The sequence below is a fragment of the Terrapene carolina genome, unplaced genomic scaffold (assembly GCF_002925995.2).
Source record: "Terrapene carolina triunguis isolate 2854851 unplaced genomic scaffold, T_m_triunguis-2.0 Scaffold58, whole genome shotgun sequence".
NCBI classification, from domain to species: domain Eukaryota; kingdom Metazoa; phylum Chordata; order Testudines; family Emydidae; genus Terrapene; species Terrapene triunguis.
In genome coordinates, this window is record NW_020664409.1 from 16,202,327 (window position 1) to 16,214,793 (window position 12,467).

Genomic DNA, 12,467 nt, shown 5'->3' on the forward strand with positions numbered 1-12,467 from the left:
CAGCCCCACCCCAGAGCCTGCACTCCCAGCCAGAGCCCTCACCCCTTCCCGCACCGCAGCCTGGAGCCCCCTCCCACACTTTGACCCCCTCATTTCTGGCCCCACTCCACCCCTAACCCCCTGCCTCAGCCCGGTGAAAATGAGTGAGGGTGGGGGAGAGCGAGCGACGGAGAGACGGGGGAATGGAGTAAGCGGGGATGGGGCCTCAGGAAGGGGCGTGGCCAGGGCATGGCCTCGGGGAAAGGGTAGGGCAGGTGTGTTTGTGTTTCTGCAATTAGAAAGTTGGCAACCCTAGCTGCAATCTATTCTTTTAAATAACAGTGTTTGTTTTTTGTTTGGTTTCGTTTTGAAAGCACCTTGTTTACCTGAAATTACTTGAACCTAGCAACCTTAGCATTGGGCACTAGGTGCTGTAGGATGACACAGGGCCTCTGTGTAAACCCCATTTTGCAGAAGTAAATGTGATTGAAGTGGTTGTATAAGCCTAGTGCTAGCCCTCTACATTGGGAGAATTTTACTCTCTATGAAATAACAAAGAATTTGGATTTCCCCCCCTTTTCAGCAATTATTAATAATAGTTTTTCTGAGCTCCTGAAGTTGTGCATATCTGAATGATCCATGAAGAGCAGGAATACTCTAAGGGCTGGTCTACACTGGGGGAGGGGGGGGGAAATCGATCTAAGATACGCAACTTCAGCTACAAGAATAGCGTAGCTGAAGTCCAACATATCTTAGATCGACTTACCTCATGTCCTCACAGCGCGGGATCGACGGCCGCGGCTCCCCCATCGACTCCGCTTCCGCCTCTCGCCGTGGTGGAGTTCCGGAGTTAACGGGGAGCGCGTTCGGGGATCGATTTATCGCATCTAGATGAGACGCGATAAATTGATCCCCGATAGATCGATTACTACCCGCCGATCCTACCCTAAGATCTAGGAGAAGATCAGGTCATCAAGAAGAAATAGAAAAGACTCATAATATTTTCACGGTCAGGATTGTTGAAAAAACATTCAAAAGAGCTTGAGGAAGGGGAAGAGGGAGGTTCGATTACCACATCCACTGTGGTATATCTTCCAAGACTGCCCTTCCTTACTCTTTTCCTCAAAATCAGCTCTCTCTAGTAACCCTTAAGTTATATCTGCTGTACCAGCTCAGCCCCAAGCCTGCTCTTCCTCTACTAGCTCCAAAGATTCTCTAGTAAGTAACCTTTAGTCCAACAGAGTAAGCTACTGAGGGCATTTGTGAATCATGTAACTCCTGAGAGATATAAAGAGAAAGAAACGGAGAGACTGCTCAGAAGTATCATTGTATTTCTGTTTACTGCTTTATTCCTAATTTCTAAAACACTGGCTGGAGATTGTAAGAGGGCCAGATAGTGTTGGAAGTAATCCTGGGTAGTCAGTACTAGTTTAGTGAGACCAGTTAGGCCACAGAGCATTGCCAGATTTGCTCCTCCCTTAGAAAATTTTGAATCTATATTTAACTATCCAGAGCTAACCATTAAAGACATCACACAGCTGACAGCAAAGAGAGAGGGGCAAGGAGGAAATTAGGGTTTCCAACAGAAGGGAGGGTGGGACAGTACCACTAAAACAAAAATCTGGACTTTATGGCCATAATTGTCTGGCAATGCAAAGGTATTACTAAAACCCAGGATTGTTTCCAATGCTATATCATATCCACTACTGCTGCCTGCCAGTGTGTTAGTAGTAAATCTGAAGAGCCAGGAAAATAAGTAGAGCCTGTCTGCCTGCAATGAAGGTCTGGCCTCCACTCTGCAGCAGTGAAAGCCTTTTGCAGAGAATTAAATTATCTGCTAAATATCTAAAACATTCCTGTGAGAGTAAAAGCTCTTTGCTTAATTTCTGGGGGTGGAAGGTGGGAGAAAGCTTGGATTTGAAGAGAGGAATAGTCTGAGGGTATAAATGAATAGTAAAGAATTCCTGGAAGGAAAAAGACTGATTGGCATTATTACATCTGGTTCTCCCAGCAGCCAGTCCAAACCTGGCAAGAAAGCATGTTTTGTTCTTTTCTTTCTTCTTGGGAGTCATAAGAGCTCTTATGCCATGCCCATCACTGTGTTATTTGAATATGGTATCAAATAGTTGCCCCTGCTTACCCCTAAGAGGAAGAGTCCTTAGAGAATGAAGCCAAAGAGAGGCAGAAGCAATACACAAATGTCATATTTGTTTTGTGTAAAGGAAAGAAGCAAAGATCTGACAGGTGGCAGATCCACAGGCTTGTGAATTCAAACGGAAGATGCAAGAGGCATCTAGAGCCGAAAGCTTGGATTCTACCTTATGTACAACCAAGTGCTTTTTGTTGTTGTTTTTTGTGGTGATAGTTTTCTTCTCTTTGCCATCTGGTCATGAATTCCTCCTTGTGTACTAAGATTAAGAATGGTCACATGGGTTTGGATAACATGAACTAACTTCACCTCCTCTTAACCCTCAAACTGAACATTTGGGATGGTTTGAATAAAGGTCTGCTAATAGGGTGATGAAAAAGGAAAATCCTCTTACTTCAGTTTTTTAACATCTCTGAACTTCTGCACACAATTTAAAATATTGTGTATTAGTGCTGATTGCTTTTTGAAAATGTGGGTGTAGCCTCTCCAACTGATTTTTTTCCTAGGATTTAATTAATAATAATAAAATACCTATCTATATTAACCGTTAATATACATCTGGTTTCCAACTCATTTTGTAGAGCTAAACTTTCTGCTGGAATAACTCTGTCAAAGTCAATGAAGTTATGCCAGCAGAAAATGTGGCCCATAATATTTGATGAAACTCATAGAAAATAAATAAGTAGATGAAAGCCTATGCTGTCAAAAAGTCATGTGTCTATAAAATAAAATAAAAAAACCAAAAATAGCTGAAAAAAAAATCCCAGTGATGTTTGAATCTGATGAACTGTGCCAAGTAAGCCACCATCTGTGCAGTTTCCCTCAAACAACCAATGAAACTGTTGTATGCAGATTAGCTGTAGAGGAAGAGTGATGATTGGTTGAGTTACCTCTGATATCACAATGGTCTAGGACTGTTGGCTTGGCATGGCATGGATACATGCCTTGATACCAGAGCAATGTATAAAACGTTTAATTTGTGAATATCTGGAGGAGGAAGATTCACTAGAAGCTAGCATGGATTTACTAAGAACAAATCATGTCAAATCAGCTTGATTTCCTTCTTTGACAGGATAACTGGTTTGGTGGATGGGGGAATGCGGTGGACATAATATACCTGGAATTTAGCAAGGCTTTTGACACAGTCCCACATGACATTCTGATAAGTAAGCTGGAGAAATGTGGGCTTGGCAGAACTACTATTAAGAGGCTACAGAATTGGTTAAACAACAATAAAAAGTAACTATTAATGGAATGATGTCAGATTGGAGGAAGATCTCAAGTGGGGTTCCACAAAGATCTGTTCTGGGTCTGGTGTGTAACATCTTTATTAATCACCTGGATGTAGGAATAGAGAGCACGCTTATCATATTTGCAGATAACACAAAGCTGGGTGGGGGAGGGTTGCCAACACTTTGGAGGATAGAGGTAAAAATAAAAGGGATCTTGATAAATTGGAGAACTGGGGTATTGATAACAAAATGAAATTTAACAAAGACAAATGGAAGGAAAGAAAAACCAAATGCACACATACAGAATGGGGGATAACTGGCTTGGCAGCAGCACTGCTCAGAGGATCTGGGAGTTGTGGTGGATCACAACCTCAAAATGTCAACAATGCAATGTTGTTGCAAAAGAAGCCAATGCAATTTTAGGTTGCATTAACATAGGCATAACATGCAAATCACAGGAGGTGATAGTACCGCTTACTCAACGCTGGGTAGGCCTCAGCTAGAGTACTGTGTCGTGTCCAGTTTGGTCACCAATGTATAGAAAGGATATAGAGAAACTGGAAAGGATCCAGAGGTGAGTGACTAAAATGATCAATGGGATGGAATGCAAGCCATATGAGCAAAGGCTGAAGGAACTGGGTATGTTTAGTGTGGAAAAGAGATTAAGGGGGAACATGATAGCATTCTTCAAATACTTGAAAGGCTGACATAAAAGAAGAGGAGAAAGTTATGCTTTCTTGCCACAGAAGGCAAGACAAGAGGCAATGAGTACAAACTACCTCATAGCAGATTTAGATTAAATCTCAGGAAAAACTTCCTATCTGTAAGAATAGTAGGATAATGAAACAGACTGTCTAGGGAGGTTTTGCAGGCTTCTTCATTGGAAGTTTTGAAAAGGAGGCTGGATAGACATCTCTCTTGGATGGTTTAGACACAACAAATCCTGCATGTACGCACAGGGTTAGACTAGATGACCCTTACAGTCCCTTCTAATCTTATGGTTCTATGATTCTATGCTTTACTGTGGTTGAAAGCCCATGCTGTCACACAGGTGCAATTCATAAAGTCAAAATGACCGAGAACTTAAAAACTGGATGGTAAAAGACTGCAAAGCCAAGTAATAATTGAACCTGGTAATATTCTAAACAAAGAGAGCTCTAAACCATGCTTGTAGGTGTTTCCATTGCTTCACATTGACTCAACAGACGTTCTGGACCTCATAGTGACACCCAGACAGAATGAAAATCCTGAAATCTTATTATATAGATGATACCTTTTTAACTCTACTGTTCAAAACTTAGTATGGTTGATTTTTTTTTAATATGAGTATGATGTATGGGAAAAGGCACTGGCTGAGACGTGGAACTATTGAGAAAGGTATTTAGTAAGTATTTTACTTAGTCAACATTCATTCCAATTATAATACTTATATTTCCTCTTAGAAAATTTTCTTTTGAATAAGTTTAAAGAGAACTTTTCACTGAGAACGCGCTAATCACAGAACAGAGTAGGATTCTTTGGAATGTTGTAAATTATTCTAAAAGGGATTTCAAGGAAAGCTGCAGTTTTGATGATGTGCATAAGAGGAGAAATTTTTGGGCTGATTCCACCCAATTTAGTCTAAGTGTCCCTATGAAGGTTCTGTCTGTACAATTTTTGTGCGTGTGGATGTTAAGATGTGTGTCACTTAGATAGAGGAACAGTATTCCCTTGAGGTGACTGACTTACACACATCTTTATTTAAATTTTGACTCAAATCATCATTTTTCAACCAATTTAGGGGTTATAATATCTGCAGTTGACCTTACATTAGAACCTGTGAACCATCCTGCTTAATGTGAAATTACATCATGTAAAAAATTCCCTTTTGTCCATTATCCTGGTCATGACATTGACAGGGCTCTCAAAGAGTCATGGGACTGTAAATCAGAAAGGGAACTAGGAAGTGAGAAAGGTGGGAAAGATAGTTTTAAGGCTAGTGCGGTGATTCCTTATATTCTTAATGCCACTGCAAGATCAATGTGAAGAATGGGCATTAGGTGTTTCTTCCTGGCACCAAGTCAAATGCAGAATATTTTATGCAAATTGAAATATCCTGTTCCGAGAAATAATATATCTGTAGTGATTTCATTCCCATGTTAGAGCGGGAAGGTTTACATTGAAAAGATGGTTTGGCCACAACCACTGCCACTTGTTGAGCACAGAAGGAATACCGAGAAGAAATTAATTGTATGGCATTAGCTAATAGCAAGCAGCACATATACTAGAGGGAGGTCACAGACAAAAATTTGATAAGGCATAATTGATGGTTCTGATTTGCTTAACTAGACATTGAAAATTATGGGAGAAAATGAATGTCAGAGCAGAGGGAGTGGAAGTCAGAGCTGAGACATGTAACGTATTGTGTAGTGTGTATTTGCACCAACACCCTCTATTGGAAAGCATGTCAGGCCTGTTTAGTGTTTCTGCACAGTTTAAGGGAATGCACAAAATCTAGGCACATAATCATGTGTGAAAAGGAGACAATGCTAGGCACATGATCATGAGTGTGAAGATGAGAGCTATTAGTAAAGCTGAGTTTGCATAATGGAGAATAATGGGAGATGAGCTATCGGCCATACTGGAGTTACTGACTGTTGGAAAGATGCGATCTTTTAGGGAGAAAGATAATGAGTTCAGTCTTTATCATGTGTCACTGTTACCTCTGCAATGCTACCTCATTTCTGATCTCACTGAGTGCACTCCCTCAGGTGTTTGGCCTCTTGTCCTTACCTGTCCTGAGATGGAGTCTCACAATTCTTCCACTCTTAGACTGGGACTCAGGAACACTACTCCCTGTATATCAATTGCTTATCATCTTGCAGGCTCGATGGTTCAGGCACCTGCTTGATCCTCTCTTCAGGAGACTGTGACCAGTGATATTGACCAAGAGCCTTCTTAAAACAAAGTGTTTTGTTTAGAGGTTCGAACAAAGCATCAGAGAAAAAAAAAAGGCTTAAAAATTTTAAAGCATCCGACATACATAGCTTCATGTGACCGTATGCTCCACTCCAAACAAAACTACACACACACTTTCCCCATCAGTTACAGGAACAGAACTGAACTACTTCGTGTTCTGTGAGAAAATAAAGATCCTTCTATGGACCTCTCCCACCCTGGTCCCAGCTGACAGCATGCCCTGCCGTGCTTCTGGCTCACCTGCCTACCTTGAGTGAGACTGTGTCTGACTCTTTAGTAGAAGAGAGGCCCTGTAATTCCAGCAGAAATCAGTTACCCTATTACTCAGTGGTATTATTCGTTTCAGAGCCCAGGTGTCCTCAGACTGTTTTTTCCTCCTTGATAGGCCAAAGGATCCATTCAGGTTATATCACTGAGATTGCCCCAGTCTCAGCTACTCCATTGTTTGGATGGGTGAACCCATTCATTCTTAACAGTTTGCAATCATTGGTTTAATGACTGTGTCTCCGCTGTATGTAAGGGTGTTTGAAATTGACTGAACAGGCGGAGTGCCCTCAGTCCCTCATGTTTGTCTAACAAACAAACTTAGAAATAAATCACATTTTGAATACAGATCAAAATATATCGTTAATACAGAGACATCTATGGCCATCTATTGTCACACTGTGTTTAACAAGTAACATTTGGCTACATATTCTGTGCATTTGCTATGCAATGATGTGCTGCTATCAACATTTTAACTAGGGCCCCTCCAAGAAAATTCCCTTCCTTTGTGATAAACCTGGATAGCATGTGTTTGCAGAGAGAAGAGGTGGCTGACTGGGGAATGTAACCATTTGTTTTCCCACTTAAGCAAAAATTCTCTCTCATCTCACCAAGGAGGGAGGCAGAAGCACTTGTCACACACATTGATATTAAGCTGTGATTTGCTGAGAATGTTTATACATTGCTCTAAAACAATATACCAAGTTTATTGGTAGTACTGCACAGAGCTCAGCCCATGGAAATTGAAATGGGGGATGGATTAGAGATTTTATGCAGGGGTCCTTGCCTGGGACTTTTTTTTTTTTCAAAACATTCCTATTTTTATTTGGTGTAACCTGGTCCATTCCAAAGGCCCAAAAATTGCTTTTCAGAAGTATTTTTATGAGGTCCATGGATTCTGTCTAGCAGGGGTGGTTTAGTAGTATTTAGAGAGGGGGTGACTCTATCAGGTTTCCCTTCAGCTTGACAACAGAACTTTAACAAGAGGTGCCTAGGAAAAGCCTACAAAAACCCATCCAACCATTACTGCTCCCCAGGGTCGCTCTTTTATTAAAATCTGTATATTTTATTGTCGTACTGGATCAGACCTGAGGTCCATCTAATCTGGAGTTCCGTCTCCAACAGTGGCTGGCACCAAATGCTTCAGAGGGAGGTGTAAGAAACCTCACAACAGGCAGATATGAGATAATCTCCCCCTCATGGAGGTCTCCTCAACTGGCTTGTTGGCTTTCCCACTGGTACTTAAACAAAAGTGTTTGTCACTACAAGACGCCATATTCCTCATGATGAGGTGTGCATGGAAACACAGAGAAAGATGGTTAATGTTCTCTTTGGATACATTTTATTGGTTTTAATGCTTTTGCCCCGAGAGGTTTGTTAGGGCTCTACAGTCCCTCCACAAGGGTTGGGTGGGAAACAATCTTCCCATCCTGTGAGAGTTTTCGAAATTTCGAAGTGTTTTTCCATCCCAACTAGGAACGAAAAGTCAACACCTCAAAAATTTTGGCAAACTAACAATAAAAAAAAAATTAGATTGAGTCAATCAGACTCATTTTGTTTAAATAATTTCCAAATTTTTCATTTTGATGTTGATCTTTTTAATTTGTTCACATTTTTTATTGTAAATTAACTAAAATTTCAAGTAAAAAAAGTAGTTTTAAACTGGAAAATAAAACTTTTTGTTTAGAAAATGTCATAAGGAGACATTTTAACCATTAAAAAAAAATTCAGAATCATGAGATTTATCAAACCCGACTCTTTCCCATGAACATTTTCTGTTTTGGCAAACTGGCAATTTCTGACCCCCCCCCCCTCAAAAAAAATTGGAAAATTCCTTGCCAGCTCTAACCTCCACCTCTCCGGTCATTTTCTCTTTCAGTCTTCTGCCTCCACTTCTCTATCCCCTGTCTGAGGATGGTTGAATGCATAACCTCTAAAAGCTGCCCAAACTGCTCCCAAAGTAGCCAGACTGTTTATTACAAAGAAGCTTTAATGCTCTCAGCATCACTTAGACTGAAAGCAAAGCAGCTTTCCAAACATGTTTTTGAAAACTGATTTTTTTTTTCTGTTTTATTATTTATTTATTTATTTATCATTAAAAACCAGGAAAAATTCAAGCAAAGAAAAATTTCACACGAAAAGCCATTTTTTATAGAGAAAAAATGTTTTGGCAAAAAAACAAACTGTGACTAGCTCTACATATACACCAGGAGAGTGAGCAAAGAAGGAGGTTGTGTTCACTGCTAAATTAACTCAAGCTTCTACTCCCATCAACACACAGGCCACCTTCTCACCTGAGTGTAGTGGTGCATTCAAACTCAGCTATTTTGTAAGATTGTTGGCTAAAGCTCCGGTGCCACTTTCAGTCGGTCTGGTAACCTGCCTTCTTTGCAGTGAGGACGCAGGCTAAACCATTTGAGTGTCGATTGTCTTCCAGTGCCTTCTTCCAATTCACCTCAGGTGACCAAGACAGTTCTTTCTCATTTCACTGGAGTGCCTCAGCTAACTACAGTGCAAAGAAACCTGGGATATGGCCCAGAAGTCCTAGCAACGTACATGGGTGAGTGGAGTGCTAGTAATTTGCGTAGGGCTTTGCAGAGCGGCTGCTCACACCCAGGTGCCAATCACCTCAGTTAATTCTACAGTGAAGACCTGCCCAAGGAGTTGGAACTATCGTGTTCTCCTCTTGGAGCTGCCACTAACTCATTGTGCAATCATGGACAAGTCACTTTACTGCTGCATCTCTGTTTACACATCTGCTGTATTTCCCTCCCTATCACCCTGGAGTGATGTGAGCCAGTTAATTAATTGTTTGTAGTAAAGAGCTTGAGATTCTTGGATGAAAAGTCCTATAGAAGTGCACCCACATAGGCTGTCATACGGTGTCATCATAGATAGCTGTTTTAATTTTTATGCCACATATAGAATGTGTGGGGATGTTCTGGAGTGAGGTATACTCTTTCCTGCTGAGAACCATTTAAGAGGAGAAGAGGGAATGTGTTGAGTGATCCAGAACTGGTAGTCCTGGCTGACAATTTTGAAGTGGGGCTTCCATTAGGATTGCCCAGCTCCCCGTGATTTGGAGATATAGAGACACAAACCTCTTCCTGACAATCCCAAAATGTGTTAAAGAAAACAGTCCTAATCCATGCCTCTTGCAAGCCTACAGTTTTAGGAGCTAGCCTCTAGGGCAGAATCAACACAGGGGTGATCGGGGACCAGTATGCATGGGGATCCTTCTTCTCACAGCACCTGCAGAGAATAGGTACAAAGTCTCCCTACCTCTGTACCAGAAGTGATCATCCATAGAATCAAGTGGCTGGGTGTGGAGCTGGCATAAATGGTGGCAAGGGGCCAAATGACACAGGGATTCCTCGGGATTTAGCTCCTCGTTAGTATTTACAACATTATTCTCTTCTCAAAAGAAAAACAAACAAAAAAGCTCCCCCCTAAAACAAACAAATCCACAGTCGGATAAACTGAGCCATATTTAAAGCCTTCTACCACTGTGCAACACAGACTAAACCTCAGTATTCATTTCCAACTGCAAATAGTTGCAAATTCTGATCTTCCTCCCTATTGCTTTTCATCTGTAGAAAGTTTGGATTACTTCCTTATGAATGGTACCTGAGAACTCTACCCAAACGATAACCCTCTTCACTCTTTATGAAATACTGTAGATACTTAAAGTTGCACCTTGAAAACAGTCTTTTACTGCTTAGGAGTGAGTTGTGAGATCATAGGGGAAGTAATGTATCATTCCTAGACTTCCATGAATTTTCTCACTTACAAGGAGAAAAGCAGGATTTATTTTATTTTATTTTTTTTTTACTATCAATGGGCCTGATTCTCTGTTGCCCTGAACCTTTTCTAATCATTTACATGTATGCCCTTCCTGGAGCACTGCCACTTCCCAAGACTGGTACAGTCAACTTATTCCTCTCTCCTCGGTGACCCAGTTTAGAACCAGTAGTCCCTTGGTTCTCTCTACACCTATTCACCTTCCGTTCAAAAGCTAGTGTTGGAAGCACATCACTTGCAGTCAACTCCCTTGCCCCAAACACCATGCTTGTTCATATACTTGGGCAGTCCCGGCCATGTGCATGTTACCAGGGGCCTGCAGTTGGCTGCCCTGATATGTCAGTCAAGATCCCTATTTGGCCCCCACTGGCTGTTCATGTCACAGACACCTGAGTAGCCAGATCTTCGGAGTCCTGAGGTCTTTCTCCTCTGTGGAGATTCCAGAATAGCAGGGGATAAATAAATATGTGCAAAGTAAGTGTGAAGTGTTATCAAATCAGACTACATAAGATACAAGGCACTGGAGTATCCACTAAGGTGCAGCTTCTTTGTATTGCACCATTGCATCTTTTAGCCCTAAAACTGGCAAAGCCATCCATGAGAGGATCATTTCTAACAGCACAGAATCAACATAGCAGTTCCCACATCCTTCCTCTCCTCTTTGCTGCTGGCATAGGGACAAGTCGCCAGGGCCTCTGTATGTTCTGCTGACTCCTGGCTGCCATATCTGCTTCTTCAGGTCATTGGCACCCAGTATTAGACTACTCTAAATTATGCCTGGGGACTGGCCCAGCATTCCTCCCTCCCCTGCAAAAAAACCAAACCAAAACAAAAAAAAACCTCGTGCTTTGAACTCCTTGATGAAAAACAAGGATTGGAGATAATGTTCCCAGAGGTAAATGACTACAGAGCATGCAAGGCAGTGGAGAATCAGGCCTTATGCTTCAGAACAGGGAAGTTTCAGTGTGGCTGAAGAGACGCACCCCCACCTTCTATTGCAGGGATCCTGCCTAGCCAGCGACTGAGAGACTTGGGCTGCCAGACTCTAAAAGGCACCGGAAAGGAGACTGAGGGCAAGAACAATACGTGAGCGGGAAGAAGAGAAATGCAGCATTGTTGAACAAAGATTCATGGACAAAATAATTTCGAATTATCTGGTGTGACAAAGTTCCTCCTCTATCTTGGTGGGTCCTGCGCTTATTGGCGGATTTTCTTGCCTCAGAGATTCACCATGTGGGTTGGGGAACAGCCCATAGACCTTCCCGTCTGGAAGAACCCACAGTCCAGGTCAATTGGGAGGTTTGGGGGGAACCCGGGCTCGCCCTCTACTCCGGGTTCCAGCCCAGGGCCCAGTGGACTGCAGCTGTCTATAGTGCCTCCTGTAACAGCTGCATGACAGCTACAACTCCCTGGGCTACTTCCCCATGGCCTCCTCCAAACACCTTCCTTATTTTCACCACAGGACCTTCCTCCTGGTGTCTGATAACGCTTGTGCTCCTCAGTCCTCCAGCAGCACACCCTCTCACGCTCAGCTGCTTGCGCCTCTTGCTCCCAGCTCCTCACACTCCCACCACAAACTGAAGTGAGCTCCTTTTAAAACCCAGGTGCCCTGATTAGCCTGCCTTAATTGATTCTAGCAACTTCTTCTTAATTGGCTCCAGGTGTCCTAATTAGCCTGCCTGCCTTAACTGGTTCTAGCAGGTTCCTGATTACTCTAGTGCAGCCCCTGCTCTGGTCACTCAGGGAACAGAAAACTACTCATTCAGTGACCAGTATATTTGCCCTCTACCAGACTCCTGTACCCCACTGGTCTGGGTCTGTCACACTGGAGAGCACAAATTTAATTTTACTATGGCTAATGAGTTTTGTAGTATTTCTGCTTTAGGCAGCTGCTCCATAGATCTCTCAGTTTAACAAAAAAAATCTTTATCCAGATGATAACGTTTGCTAGGATGTATAGGTGCTTGCAAAGTCCATTCTGTCCCTGAGGCTAAGTATGCTCCTAAATTAGTAAGCAAATTAGACACAGTTTGTACCGAAGGGCACATTGTGCTTTTTACATTAGTGTATCTACACAGGTATTT